The sequence below is a fragment of the Geotrypetes seraphini genome, chromosome 5 (assembly GCF_902459505.1).
Source record: "Geotrypetes seraphini chromosome 5, aGeoSer1.1, whole genome shotgun sequence".
NCBI classification, from domain to species: Eukaryota; Metazoa; Chordata; class Amphibia; order Gymnophiona; family Dermophiidae; genus Geotrypetes; species Geotrypetes seraphini.
In genome coordinates this window covers 234,870,220-234,884,640 of record NC_047088.1, presented here as the reverse complement: position 1 = coordinate 234,884,640, position 14,421 = coordinate 234,870,220, and the positions used below count along the sequence as shown (strand labels likewise).

Sequence of the window (14,421 nt, the reverse complement as noted above, 5' to 3'; positions counted from 1 at the left end):
ACCTGATTCTCCATTTAAGGAGATGGAATACACATACAGGCTCAATTTTGTATTTACAAAGCAAAATGATTTTGAGAATCACTTATAAAAAAAAATGTACCTACCAGGCTGCTGTAGCACTGCCTCCTAGCACCTCAGCCCATCCCCTTTACTCCCCTCCCCCCCCACCTCTGTTATCTCTCACTCTCTGCTTTTCTCCATAGATTCAGAAGAGTTCAGTACAGACAGAGAGCAGGCAAGAGAGTGAGCCTCAGCCACAGGGAGCCTCCGCAGTACTGTCAGCTTTCTTGAACGGGACTAGCTTGCTGTGTGCTGGCAGATTCAGGAACCGAATCGCACATGTTAGCCCCAAGCCGGGATCTGTGACGAACCGCTTCCTGCACTTCCCGAGCATGAAAAATTCCGTCCGAATGGGCAAGAGAGCCCAGGAGTTTTGCAACTGATAACTGTGTCTTTTTAAAACAGTTTTCTCAAGACAGGCTTGGCAACCCTCAAGAAAACTGGTAAGTGCTGACCATGCTTTCGTTATCCTTAAGAGGATGAATTTTGTCATGAGTGTTTTGCATTCGGTTCACACACTTCCCCCCTTTGCAACCTTCAGAATCGGGTCTGCAAATTGCAATTTACCTCTCTGCATACTTAACTCGTTAGAGCAGCGGAAACGGGAACCGTGCGTCTAATTCTGATTTATACGCATAAGAAACTGCAAGAAGTCCCGCGTCTTTGACTATTTCGCACTTTAATGTCTTGGTGCTGTTGAGGCGATCTTGAAGCCATTCCAGCCGAAGGGGTCTGCAGCTCTGGGATCTCTGGTTTGCTCAGGAACAGCAGGTAGCGCTGCATTACTAGAAAACACTCCCCTCCCCCCCCCCCACTAAGTATTTAACTCATATCTTCAGTAGTAATTTGTATGACAACATTATCAATGAGGAAAAGTGGGTCAGGTAACCAGATGATTGAATTTTAATTGCAGGTAGATTTTCCTTTGCTTCAGCTTTTCTCAGCCACTGGAAGACATTTCAGTTTAACCTGTTTATTGGGACGGATAATAACTCCTGGTCAAGCCACAGATCTTAGATAATCCCTTCTTTTCTTATTTTAATAATAATAATAATAATTTATTTTGTATACCGCCATACCCAGGGAGTTCAAGGCGGTTCAGAACAGATAGATGAATTACATACAGTGCGATTGAAAAAAAAAAAAAAAGAAGAACATAACAAGGCAATCGTAGGGTCAAACTCGTTTACATTAACAATTTAGGTGAGGGAAGGTACATACGGAGTACATACAGTGTGTGCTGTAATAGAATACAATTGAGTTTAAGAGAAGGGGGGAACAAAGCATATTAGATGGAAAGGGGGGAGCAACAATCTTAGAAGGGGGGGCGGGTGGAAAAGTAAAGGAAGAGGTGAGGGGCGTTGAGGAGGGAGAAGGGGAGCGTTAAGGGTTTGGTCTGTTGCAAAGAAGGGTTTTGATCTGGAGAAGGGGAAACGTTAAGGCGGAAGAGGGGAGCGTTAAGGATTTGGTCCGTTGAAAAGTAGAGTTTTGAGCTCTTTTCTAAAGTGGAGGTATGGAGAGGCGTCAAGTATAATTTGGGCGAGCCATTAATTTAGTTTGGCCGCTTGAAAAGAGAAGGTTCGATCGAGGAATCTTTTAAGATGCCGATTTCAGTGAGGGAAAAGCGAACATAGTTGTTCTGCGGGAGCTCTTATTATTATAGTTCAGGTTGAAGTGGGGGTAAAGATAGTCTGGTGACATACCCGATACGGTTTTGTAGCAGATGCAAGAGAACTTAAATAGGACTCAGGATTCGAATGGCAGCCAGTGCAGCTTGTGGTAGAAGGGGGATATGTGTTCCCATTTCTTCAGGCCAAAGATAAGGCGGATGGCGGTATTTTGGACCAATCTATTTATTGCCTATTCATTTGATATACTATGGTTTAATCCGATGCGGAATGGTTTTCAGTAGCCTCTAAGGCTATGCTGACCAGAAAATAACTTTTTGCACTTGCTGTAACTGACCGATGCTGTTGGTTTTGCCCAACACGCCCTGTTCACCTTGTAGTGGGTATAATTTTGCGCCGACGGCAATGAAATGCTGTTTATTAAGTAAAGCAACAGGCTAAGACACAGGATGATAGATTTAAAGAATTCTGGTCCATGGGATCTTTCATCCTTTGCAGACATCTTGAAAAGGAGTCTTTTTACGAAGCCACGTTAGCGGCTTTAATGCAGGGCACATTTTTAGCGCGCGCTAACTCCTGCGCTAGCCGAAAAACTACCGCCTGCTCAAGAGGAGGCGGTAGCGGCTAGCGCGGCCGGTCAAACCGCTAACGCGGCTTCGTAAAAGGAGCCCTAAATATTGTAAAAGTAGCTTCTCTTGTTAAGACACAGTAAACTGGGTTTTTTTTAAAGTTTTTTTTTTTTTTAGTAGGGGGAAGCATAATGGGCGTTTTGCTTGTGTATAATCAGTTCAGAGTTGTTGTGACACTTTTTTTTTTTTTTTTAAACTTTTCTGCCTTGCTCTGAGAGATTTGGTATTCTGTCATTTGTCAGGGTTTTATTGGGGAGCAAAGAACCCGCTTTCTATAAACAGGTATATATAGTTTCTTATGAAATGCTATTCTTTCTCCTTTCTGGAGCAAAATACTTTTGGCTTCATGGACGGAACATGTATCTTTTTTTTTTTTTTTTGCCACAGGAAAGGTACAGCCGTGCCACCATGCAATTCGGAAAGTTATAATGGTATTAAGTGGATGATGAATGGTTTCTGAAACCCTGCAAGTCCTTTACTTAGGAATACGGGCATCGATTTCCTATAGTCCACACATATGCCTTAAGTACATTTCATTTTAACCCACACAACAAGTGGTAAATATGCAGAAACATACTGTATTTCTACTTTATATTTGCTCTTTTGTTTAGGTAATAACAGGGTGTCAAAATGATAAATTCATATTTCATATATTGTGTGAAGGACGGTTCCGGATTGGTAGGTAAGAGGCAGCTAAGCTATAGGGAAATCCCTTTCTGCTCTTTCCTATGCCACGAGAGCCAGTTTAAAATTTCAGGAGAAGCATTACTGTCCCAACAACAGAATAATATGGTTAATAAGTCATAAATTAATCAAGATAATGACATCATGCCCACATAGGAGAGCCCCTAAAAGTCTTATGGAGCTAGTGCAGGAGTAACCTAATGGTTAGTGCAGTATACTGGGAACGTGGGGTCAGTTCACACTGTAGCTGCTTTTGTCCCTGGGGAAGTCACTTAACTATCCCAGACAAGCACCATTTTTGACGTGATTAGTCCATGAAAACTAACAGCAAGTATGCAATTTTAGTTTTATTTTCATTCTTTTATGCAATAGTAATCCTAACTTGAGCAACGAAACTTAGGACTCCTTTCACTAAGGTGCGCTTGCGTGATTAGCGCTCGCTAAATGAAAAACGCTAATGCCAGCTCTATGGAGGTGTTGGCATTTAGCGCGTGCGGTATTGTAGCGTGCGCTAAAACCGCTAGCGCGCCTTAGTAAAAGGAGACCTTAGATTGTACCCGCATATAATGAACTGCATACGTCTGATAGTGCTACAGCAGTGTCTCTCAAACTTTTATAGCGCCGGCACCCTAAATGGAGCAAATCTTGTTCACGGTACATTGTAATTGAAATGCTAAAATTGCAAAACCAACAAAAAATTCGGTTTGAAAGTTATTTAATCTATGTATGGGCAATTGTAACTACTAGGAGACACCCGATGAAGTTATAGGGAAATACTTTTAAAACCAATAGGAAGAATTTTTTTTTTTTTTGCATTCAGAGAATAGTTAAGCGCTGGAACGCGTTGCCAGAGGATGTGGTAAGAGCGAATAGTGTAGCTAGTTTTAAGAAAGGTTTGGACAAGTTCCTGGAGGAAAAGTCCATAGTCTGTTATTGAGAAAGACACGGGGGAAGTCACTGCTTGCCCTGTATTGGTAGCATGGAATATTGCTACACCTTCTAGTGACCTGGATTGGCCACTGTGAGAACGAGCTACTGGTCTTGATGGACCATGGGTCTGACCCAGTAAGGCTATTCTTATGTTCTTACCTTCAAAAATGGAGGAACTGGTTTAAAATGAAACATACAACTCTAGAAAAAAAAACACCAGTTGTGCTGTGTTCTCTTGCCAAAAACATTCACTTTATCATATATTTTACAGACCAAAACTGGATAAAAGAACAGGTCTCAGGAACCACGAGGTGTAGACTAAACACCAGGGCTATGAGTGAGAGCTAGAAATGAATCTTGGCTCCCCCCCCATGCTTCAATCATCAGCCAAAAATAACCCTTAAAATACTGTACTGTGTGTAATCATATGAATTCAACTTGACTGATAAAAAAACAGCAAAAGGACCGGGCTTATCTTGATTTTGTTTTATTGCTGTTCACAGTGCAGTCAGCTCCTGTTGCTTCAGTCTGTTTCTTTTGAAGAGCTAAAGCAAAACACCGAAGCTGAAGCTGAATTCTCAAGTGTTGCCACTGTAGTGAAATAGCCTGCGATGGCCAACGTTTCACGATACGATTATCGTTTCTTCAGGGTTCTGAATACGCAGGAAAATTGTCTGTACTGCATTCAGTTCTAAGGTAATTGTAGCAACAGTGAAACTAAAGTTGATAGAATTGCTAATCAGTGGTTAAATCTATAGCCTCAGCACCCTGAGGTTGTGGGTTCAAATCTCTCACTGCTCCTTTGTGACCCTGAGCAAGTCACTTAATCCCCTCATTGCCCCTGGTATACTAGATAGAGTTTGAGCCCACCGGGACAGATAGGGAAATATGATGAATTACCTATAAGTAAACCACTTAGGATTTAAGTGGTATATAAATAAATAGTAAATAAATGCGATGGACGGACTTGTTTTTGAGTGCAAATGAACTCAAAACACAGCTTGATAGTCGACCTGCAAAGATGCATTTCATCATCAACCAGCTGTAGTTGTTCTTATTTTCTCAATTTCATTTCTGTTAGAGCTGAAAATCCAAGTTTTCAAAGATAAGAAGATCCAAAACGGTAACAAAGCCTTGCTTGCTTTGTTGTTTAAGTTAGGATAGCTACTGCATCTAATATAATAAAGCCCTAAGCGCGCATGCGCACTCCTACCTGCGTGCTCCCGTTTTCCGTGAGCTGTAGGGAGCCGAAGGTAGGAGTGCGCATGCGCACGACGGCGCGGAGCCTGTTGGACACGGTGGCTCTTGCAGTCTGAAGGATGTGAACTGGCCAGGGCGATGTCAGCGGGGGCCGGAACGGACTTTAATTGCTGCTTCCCAGGCTTCTCCTCCTGCTCCAGGTGGGCCCGCGTAAAAAACCCCCAGAGCTCGCTTAGGGTCCGGCAAGGGCTGCGGGTCCTGAAACTTTCCGATTCAAGCAGTGTCTGCAGCACTCTACACACTGCTGCTTCGGGGCCTTCTAAGGCCCCAAAGCAGCAGTGTGCAGAGTGCTGCAGATGCTGCTGGAATCAGGTTAGTCGGGACACGGGAAGGGAAGGGGGGTAGGGGAACGCTGCTGCTGCACAGGGAAGTGGGGGGGGGAGGGAAATGGAGGGGGAGGGAATCCTGCTGTGGATGCTGCACAGGGAAGTGGTGGGAGAGAAATGCTGCTGCATAGGAGGCAGGGAGAGAGACAGATAGAAAGAAAAAAAGAAAGACACAGGGGCAGGGAGAGACACAGAAAGACAGACAGACAAAGGGGGCCAGAGAGACAGACAGACAGAAATAAAGACACACAGACATATATTCTAGCACCCGTTAATGTAACGGGCTAAAATACTAGTAGAAGAATAAAATTAAAACTAAAATTACATACTTGGTGTTAGTTTTCAAGGACTACATGCGTCAAAGAATGATGCTTGTCTGGGTGGTTGTATCCTTACGCACGCAGACGCTCATAACATTGATAGACTCTTGCGTACGTGATGTACATGCCATCTATTCTAGTGTATATTTATGAAAGGAATTTTTTAAAATAAAGTAAAATTCTGGAATCTCTCTTGGCATGCCCGGAATCTCTTCAGGGCACACCACTGTGCCGTGGCACACAGTTTGAGAGACACTGCGCTATAGAAATGATTAGTACTGTAGTAGCAGGAGTAACATGTGATGAAGAACTTAGGTTATAACACTACATTACACTCGTATTACTTAGATCCCGCATTTACCCACAAAAGAGTTTGATGAAGTTTATTCATTTATTTAACACATTTATATATCGCCTGGGATCTAGGCGGTTTCCAATATCAAATACATTCATAAAAATTTCATAAGACCATCAACAAGGCAATATTCATTATCTGCATATCTATAAAAAACATAAACATAGGCAATATTCATGATTTACATTAATTAGACAGCCACATGTCTAACAGGGCACAAGAATTGTTTCTACTACCTACATATAGGGCTCCTTTCTTTATTGCACGCGACTTTTAATCACGTGCTAACCCCCGTGCTAGCCAAAAAACTACCACCTGCTCAAGAGGAGGTGGTAGCGACTAGCACGGCCGGCAATTTAGCATGTGCTATTATGCGCGTTAAACCTCTAGCCCGGCTTTGTAAAATGAGCCCATAGGCATCGACAAATAGTTGGGTCTTTAATAATTTCTTAAAGTTTACAAAGAGCTAGGTATTCCTAATCTAATCCAATCTAATTTTTAGTCTAATGTACCGAATCATCTCCTAAAAATAAGAGCTCAATTCTGTTTACATAATTAGATCACAAAGAAAGATCCATTAACCTTCATTAGAGCTATAGCATAAAAAGCGATGAAACGTAGGGCTCCTTTTACAAAGGTGTGTTAGGGCCTTAACAAGCGGAATAGCGCGCACTAAATTGCCCCCGCGCTAGCTGCTACCGCCTCCTTTTAAGCAGGCGGTAATTTTTCAGCTAGCGCGCGCTAAAAACGCTAGCGCACCTTAGGGCTCCTTTTACTAAGCTGCGTTAGGGATTTAACGCGCGGAATAGGGCACGCTACAATGCTGCGCGCGCTAGATGCTAATGCCAGCATTGAGCTGGCGTTAGTTCTAGCCGCGTAGCGCGGGGTTAGCGTGCGCTAAAACGCTAGCGCACCTTAGTAAAAGGAGCCCATACTGGTTTTTAAGGTTTTGCGAAAGATCTTAAGAGATAAACACAGGTAGACCATTCAATATTGCAGTTAGTAAGTATGTAACGGAGTGTGAAATTTGACTAATGGACTTGATTCCTCTCAATGATGGAAAAGAGAGCTTATTCATATGAGTTGTGCCCGAAGATCTCATGGTGTTTAGAGATAAAGGCATCAGAGGAACAAACAGTTAGAATAAAACCTTAAACTTTAGACATCACAAATGTTTTAAATAGGAAGGCTTTGAATGACTTATGAAATGAACCATATTGCTGCTTGATAAGAAAAAAGAATCTGATAGGATAGAGTCCAGGGGTAGGCAATTCCGGTCCTCGAGAGCTGGAGCCAGGTCAGGTTTTCAGGATATCCACAATGAGTATGTATGAGATGGATTTGCCTACACTGCCTCCTTGAGATGCAAATCTATCTCATGCATATTTATTGTGGATATCCTGAAAACCTGGCCTGGCTCCGGCTCTCGAGGACCGAATTGCCTACCCCTGGGATAGACCTACAAACGACTCTATTGTGGTTAAGCAACAGCAGCAAACTACACATATAGGACTGAACTCTGCATATGGCGCCCCCAAGTTACCAGCGATAAAAATTAGAGCTAAGCGCTTTGCTGTAAACCGTCAGAGCTGTGTGCCATTTATAGAACAGTGTTTGGTGCCAGGATCTATGCCCAACTCTGGGGTGCAAGGATTTATAGCAAGTAAAATTTGGTGAAAATTCTCACACCTAAATTAGGTTCTATGAAACTGTGTACAAATTCCAGGAATGCCCCTGATCAACCCATGCACCTCTCATGGCTGTGCCCCCATTTCGTATTCATGTATAACAGTTATACACAGATACCGGCACTTAGAGATGCATGCACAAATTTAAATTAATGGCAATTAGTGCTGCTAATCGATTATTAGTGGCCAATTATTGGTGGCTCATATTTTATTTAAATTGCATGCATAAATTGGGTGTGTGCTCATATTTCTGCTTACAGTTTTCAGCACCATGTATAAGATTAGGCTGATAGTCCAGAGTTTGAGCATACTCAATAAGAGAGATCAAAATGCATAACCTGAAGATCGTCCTGGCCTCTACTGGGGGCCGATGCAACTTGACAAATAATAGTGTAAGCCTGCCAAATCTTTAAAACAAAAGCACAATTCTGGCTTCTGTGTTTTGGAGTGTTTGTAACTATTGAGGTGGTCAAAACAGTGGCTCAACCAAAATGTAGTAACCAAGGACAATTTCTTGTAGTACAGACACACACACACACACACACTGTTTCGCCCATGCTAAGGGCTGCATCAGGGGTTAGTAGAGCTAAAACAACAACAGAGTAATATTATTAAAAGCATCATTATAAAACAGAACATAATTTAAACCAAATCAAAATAAAATCCATTTATTCATACCAAAATGAAACAAAGGAACTGCAAATAAGAGGACTACATGTTTAAAATATGCATATAAAGGAAAACACATAAAAAGTAGGTACGTGCATAAATTATAATATACAATTTACGTGCAGTTTTGCTGTGGTCTAGACCAGGGATTCTCAACTCATTCCTTGGGACACACCTAGCTAGATTTCCTTGGGACACACATAAGAACATAAGAATTGTCACTGCTGGGTCAGGCCAGTGATTCATCATGCCCAGCAGTCCGCTCACGCGACGGCCCCCAGGTCAAAGACCAGTGCTCTAAATGAGTCCAGCCTCACCTGCATATGTTACAGTTTAGCATGAACTTGTCCAACTTTGTCTTGAATCCCTGGAGGGTGTTTTCCCCTATAACAAACTCCAGAAGAACGTTCCAGTTTTCTACCACTCTCTGGGCGAAGAAGAACTTCCTTGTGTTTGTACGGAATTGATCCCCTTTCAACTTTAGAGCGTGCCCTCTCATTCTCCCTACCTTGGAGAGGGTGAACAATCTGTCTTTATCTACTAAGTCTATTCACCTTCATTATCTTGAATGTTTCGATCATGTCCCCTCTGTCTCCTCTTTTCAGGGGAGAAGAGGCCCAGTTTCTCCAATCTCTCACTGTATGGCAACTCCCCCAGCCCCTTAACCATTTTAGTCGCTCTTTTCTGGACCCTTTGGAGAGTACCGTGTCCTTCTTCATGTATGGACGCAGTACTCCAGGTGAGGACGCACCATGGCCCGGTACAGTGGCATGATAACCTTTTCCGTTCTGTTTGTGATCCCCTTCTTTATCATTCCTAGAATTCTGTTTGCCCTTTTCGCCGCTGCTGCACATTGTGCGGACAGCTTCATCGACTTGTCGATCAGACCTCCCAAGTCTCTTTCCTGGGAAGTTTCTCCAAGTACTGCTCTGGACATCCTGTATTCGTGCATGAGATTTTTTGTTACCGACATGCATCACTTTATACTTATCCACGTTGAACCTCATTTGCCATGTCGATGCCCGTTTCTCGAGCTTGATTATGTCACGTTGCAGATCTTCGCAATCCCCCTGTGTCTTCACTACTCTGAATAACTTCGTATCATCCGCAAATTTGATCACCTCACTCGTTGTGCCAATGTCCAGATCATTTATAAAGATGTTGAAGAGCATGGGTCCAAGCACCGAGCCCTGTGGCACCCCACTGGTGGCGCTCTTCCAGTCCGAGCATTGTCCATTTACCCCCACTCTCTGTTTCCTATGCTACAGCCAGTTTTTAATCCACGTAAGTATTTCACCTTAGATAGATTTACATACAATGGAGGTAATGCAGTCCAGTGATTTTCCACTTTTTTTGTTCCGCATTTATCTGATGGAATGAAAAAAGTGGAAAAATCCTTAACTAAGAGGGAAATTCTGATTTTGCAGCTCCTGATTCAGATATAGACTCCTTTCTTTCCTCCTTATCTCTTCCGACCATATCGGACTCTGTTAAATTGGAACTAGATTCTCCGATAACTATAACAGAAATAGAAGCTGCCATATCTTCTCTACCGACTGGAAAAGCCCCTGGTCCGGACGGTTTTACTAACAAATTTTTTAAACAATTCCGAAACATCTTAGCTCCTCATCTCCTTACATACTATGATTTCCTTCATTCCACTCCAGATAAACAATTTAATTTCACTGAAGCCACCATTGTAGTGATTCCTAAACCTTGGTTAAAAACTTCCGTCCTATCTCTCTCCTTAATTTAGATTACAAAATAATGGCAAAACTACTGGCACTTAGACTTACCAAAGTGATTCCACATCTTATACATAAAGATCAAACGGGGTTTATTAAACAAAGATATATAGGAGATAACCTGCGCCTCTTTCACCATATTAATGCTCACGCTAAAACATTGACAGACCCAATAATAGGCCTAGCTATAGACGCTGAAAAAGCCTTTGATCGAGTGGAGTGGCCTTTTCTTTTTTGTGTCCTGAAAAGGTATAATTTTGGCTCATTTTTCACGAAATGGATAGAAACATTATATCACAGTCCATCCGCTCGTATTCTAATTAACAATTCTCTATCCAATAAATTTCCCCTTCATAGAGGCACTAGACAGGGCTGTCCTCTCTCACCATTATTGTTCAATTTAGTGTTAGAGCCTCTTCTCTCTGCTATTCGACAAAGCCCCTTAATTAATGGTATTCCCTCCTCTGATCGAGAATTTAAATTAGCAGCCTATGCTGATGATGTCTTAATTTTTCTTAGGAACCCTCAATCTTCTCTTCCTCATCTTATACATATCATCAAACAATACTCTCGCTTTTCCGGATATTCTGTCAATTGGGAGAAATCAGAAATCTTTCCTCTGAATAATAACATTCTTCAATCAGATTTGGCTAAATTTCCATTCACATGGTCAAATGAAGCTGTGAAATACTTGGGGATTCTAACACACAAGGATCCGGTCCTTGCTCAAGATCTTAATATATCTAAAATCAAAAATTTAGTTCTTAACATTACATCTAGATGGTCTCCACTTTATTTGTCTTGGTGGGGTAGGATAGCATCCATCAAAATGACTCTAGCACCTCAAATTAATTACATTCTCTCTATGCTTCCTCTTCTATGCCGAAAATCATTCTTCTATTGGCTAAATAGGAAGCTATCTGAATTCATATGGAACAAGAAAAAACCTCGAATTGCTCTAGCCAAGCTGAAGGCCTCTAAAATTAACGGTGGTCTTAACATCCCGGATTTCTACCATTATTATATAGCTTCATTAACTAAATATGGAGCTTACTGGGTTAATGATTCCTTTTATCAAGACCCTCCTACTTGGTTTTAAATGGAATGTTTTCTATGCAAACCTTTACACATCTCCTGCTTACTAACGATATCAATACCCAGACATTTGAGAAAGTATTCTCTGTTGAGTTCAACGCAGCATGCTCTCCATTATTTAGATAATATAGCTGAGATCTCAATTAGTGTTAGCCCACTCATGTCTCTTTGGAATAATCCCAAAATCCAAAACCAAGGCAAATCCCTTTCATGGAAACGGTGGCAGCGGGCAGGTATATGGTTTGCTCATCAACTGTCTACTCTCACTACGTCAATTCCTTTTGATATACTTTGTTCCACATATATGTTGCCTTCTTCTGCTTATTCACAGTGGATCTCACTCATTGAAGTGCTGTCTTCTGTGCACATACGATATGACTTCATGTCTTCCAAAAATACTATCTGCCATTGGTCTTTATGGTCTCTAGCAAAAGGAAAAGCTATATCTTTTTTTTATAATATTCTGAGAGATCATTTCTTCACTTTTTCATACCATTCTATGAAACACTGGGATAATATACTCATCACTCCGCTTTCTGACATTGACTGGGAACTCTTTTGGTCTTCAACAAACCGCCCACTTATCTGCTAGAGTTTCACAATCAATGTTCTTTATTATGTGGAACGCAATATGGACCCCATTTCGCATGTGGAAAGCCAAATTAAAACAAGACTTTGTTTGCTGGAATTGTTTGAAAGAGGAGGGAACTCTTGATCACATGTTTTTTCATTGTACTTTGGTCCGCTCTTTTTGGACCCAAATTTGGAACACCATACAATCTATCACTAACTGCTCAGAAGAGATTTCTATGGACATTATAATCCTTCGATCTCAACATCCCTGCTTTGCGCAATCAAATTGTCCTCCTAAACTCATTGATACCATGTTGGTAATTGCCCTCATGCACATTCTGAAAAATTGGAAATCATCTTCGTTATTAGATTATACGTTTTGGTGGAACTCTTTATGTATGTATCATAGATTTGAATCATATGCATATGAGAATAAAATTACACACCGAATCTCTAAGAATTTGAAAAGCAAAAAATCACCCTGGTCATTCTTAGATTCATATGTACGCTCTGACTTGTAGACACTCCTGTCTCCCTTTCCTTTTCTTCACTTTTCCTCTTTCTTTCCTTTTTCCTTAACTTTTATTCTGTTCTATCTCATCTTTTTCTCATACAGTCTTCACAAATAACTCCATTACTCTGAGCTTTTCTTAATACTGTGATCCTTTATAGTTTATTCTATATTTATAGACCCTATATATACAAAATGTTATATTATTTTTTATGTATTTGAATTGCTCTCTGTATTTTTCAAAATACTCAATAAAAATTTATTGAACTAAAAAAAAAAAAAAAAAAGAGGGAAATTCTATATAAGGCGCCTAAAAATAGGTGCCAAATAGGCCCCTAACTTAATTAGCATATTGATTTCAATTATGAGCTCTAATAAGCTCATAATTGAAGAAAATAAAAATGAATTGGGTGATAGGCACCTATATTTTTAACACGATTGTAGCTCCAAAGTAGGCATGTGTAGGGGCAGAGAAAGACTTAGGTGCCATTAGATGTGATTCTCTTAAAGTACTTAGGCATATAGGGCTCCTTTTACAAAGGCGTGCTAGCGCGCGACTTTAAATCATGCGTGAACCCCCGCGCTGGCCAAAAACTATCGCCTGCTTAAAAGGAGGCGGTAGCAGCTAGCGCGTCCGGCGGTTTAGCGTACGCTATTACATGCGTTAAACTGCTAGCGCGCCTTTGCAAAAGGAGCCCATAGACTTAAAACCCTGGCCTACATTGTAGGTGCCTAATAGGCACCTAAGTGTATCGTTTATTAAACTTGATATACCGCCTTAGTTGCAGTTAATGGTGGTTTACAATAAAATGCAATAAAAAAAGGAACCCCATTGAAAATAGGATAGTACACTACTTTCACACAGAAACATAAAACCTTTCACGGTCCATCACTGCAAAAAAATGTGTTCTCTACCAATTTGCTAGATTAAGAGAAAGCACGTTCAAAGAGGTGAGTCTTTCAAAAGTATTCGAAACTGAGAATATGAAGATTCCAAGCGTAAACTAGTCGGTAAAGAGTTCCGTAAAGCTGGGGCAATTGCAAAGAATGCTGAGTTCCTGGTTCTCTCCCGTTTCGTTTTTGAGGGATGAGGAATCACTAGTCTGTTGTTTAATAGGGTGACGGGACAAAAGCGCGCGAGACTTCAGCGCACCGACAATTTGGCCCAAGACTCCAGCGCGCCGCTGAAAAAGTTATTTTTAAAGAGCTCCGACGGGGGTGTGTGTGTGTGGGAACTCCCTCCCACTTTACTTCATACTCTTTGCGCTGCCGTTGGGGGTGTGGGTGTGGGGGGTGCAACCCGCCACATTATAGAGAAAACAACTTTTTCCTAAAAAATCGGGAAAAAGTTAAGTTTACTCTATCAAGGAGGGTTCCAACCCCCCCCCCCCCAGCGGCAGTACGAAGAGTATAAAGTAAACTGGGGGGGGGGGGTTTCCCCACTCACACCCCGCATCGGAGCTCTTTAAAGGTAACTTTTTAGGTGGCGCGCTGGGGTCTTGCACCGAATTGTCTGCGCTGCAATGTCATTGCGCTGAAGTCTCGTGCGCGAATGACTATGAACCGTTTAATAGAGATCGGAGAACCTGTGATGTAGAATATGGAATAATTAAACATAGAAACATAGAATATGACGGCAGAAAAGGGCCATCGGCCCAACAAGTCTGCCCACTCAAGAAGGATGTCAGATAGTCTGGAACACTCAAGTATAATGTTTTGGAAGTCAAAGTTAATATTTTAAACTGTATCTGAAAATAAACAGGTAACCATTGAAACTGTTTTAATAAAGGAGTCACATGATCATATTTACACGCATTACTAAGAATTCTCACTGCCGTATTTTGTAATGCCTGAAGACGTTTTAGTTGTAATTTTGGCAGACCCGCATCGATCACATTACAGTAAGTTTTAGTTAGGCATGATTCTGTAATGGGTGTCTAAGTGTGAC

General features: G+C 41.4%; 1 protein-coding gene across 7 annotated transcripts in view; it reads left to right on the top strand.

The window, feature by feature from the left end:
• Positions 1–209: 209 nt before the first annotated feature.
• Positions 210–14,421, top strand: part of THSD7B (thrombospondin type 1 domain containing 7B) — a 924,116-nt gene continuing 909,904 nt past the window's right edge. For 5 of the 7 annotated variants that reach the window (XM_033944565.1, XM_033944564.1, XM_033944562.1 and 2 more), the window contains exon 1: positions 210–503. The gene's annotated coding sequence lies outside the window, so the exon portion shown is untranslated. Of the gene's footprint in view, positions 504–813; positions 832–4,609; positions 4,628–14,421 lie in introns of those variants that run through there. The other 2 variants (XM_033944560.1, XM_033944561.1) reach the window with 2 other exon arrangements.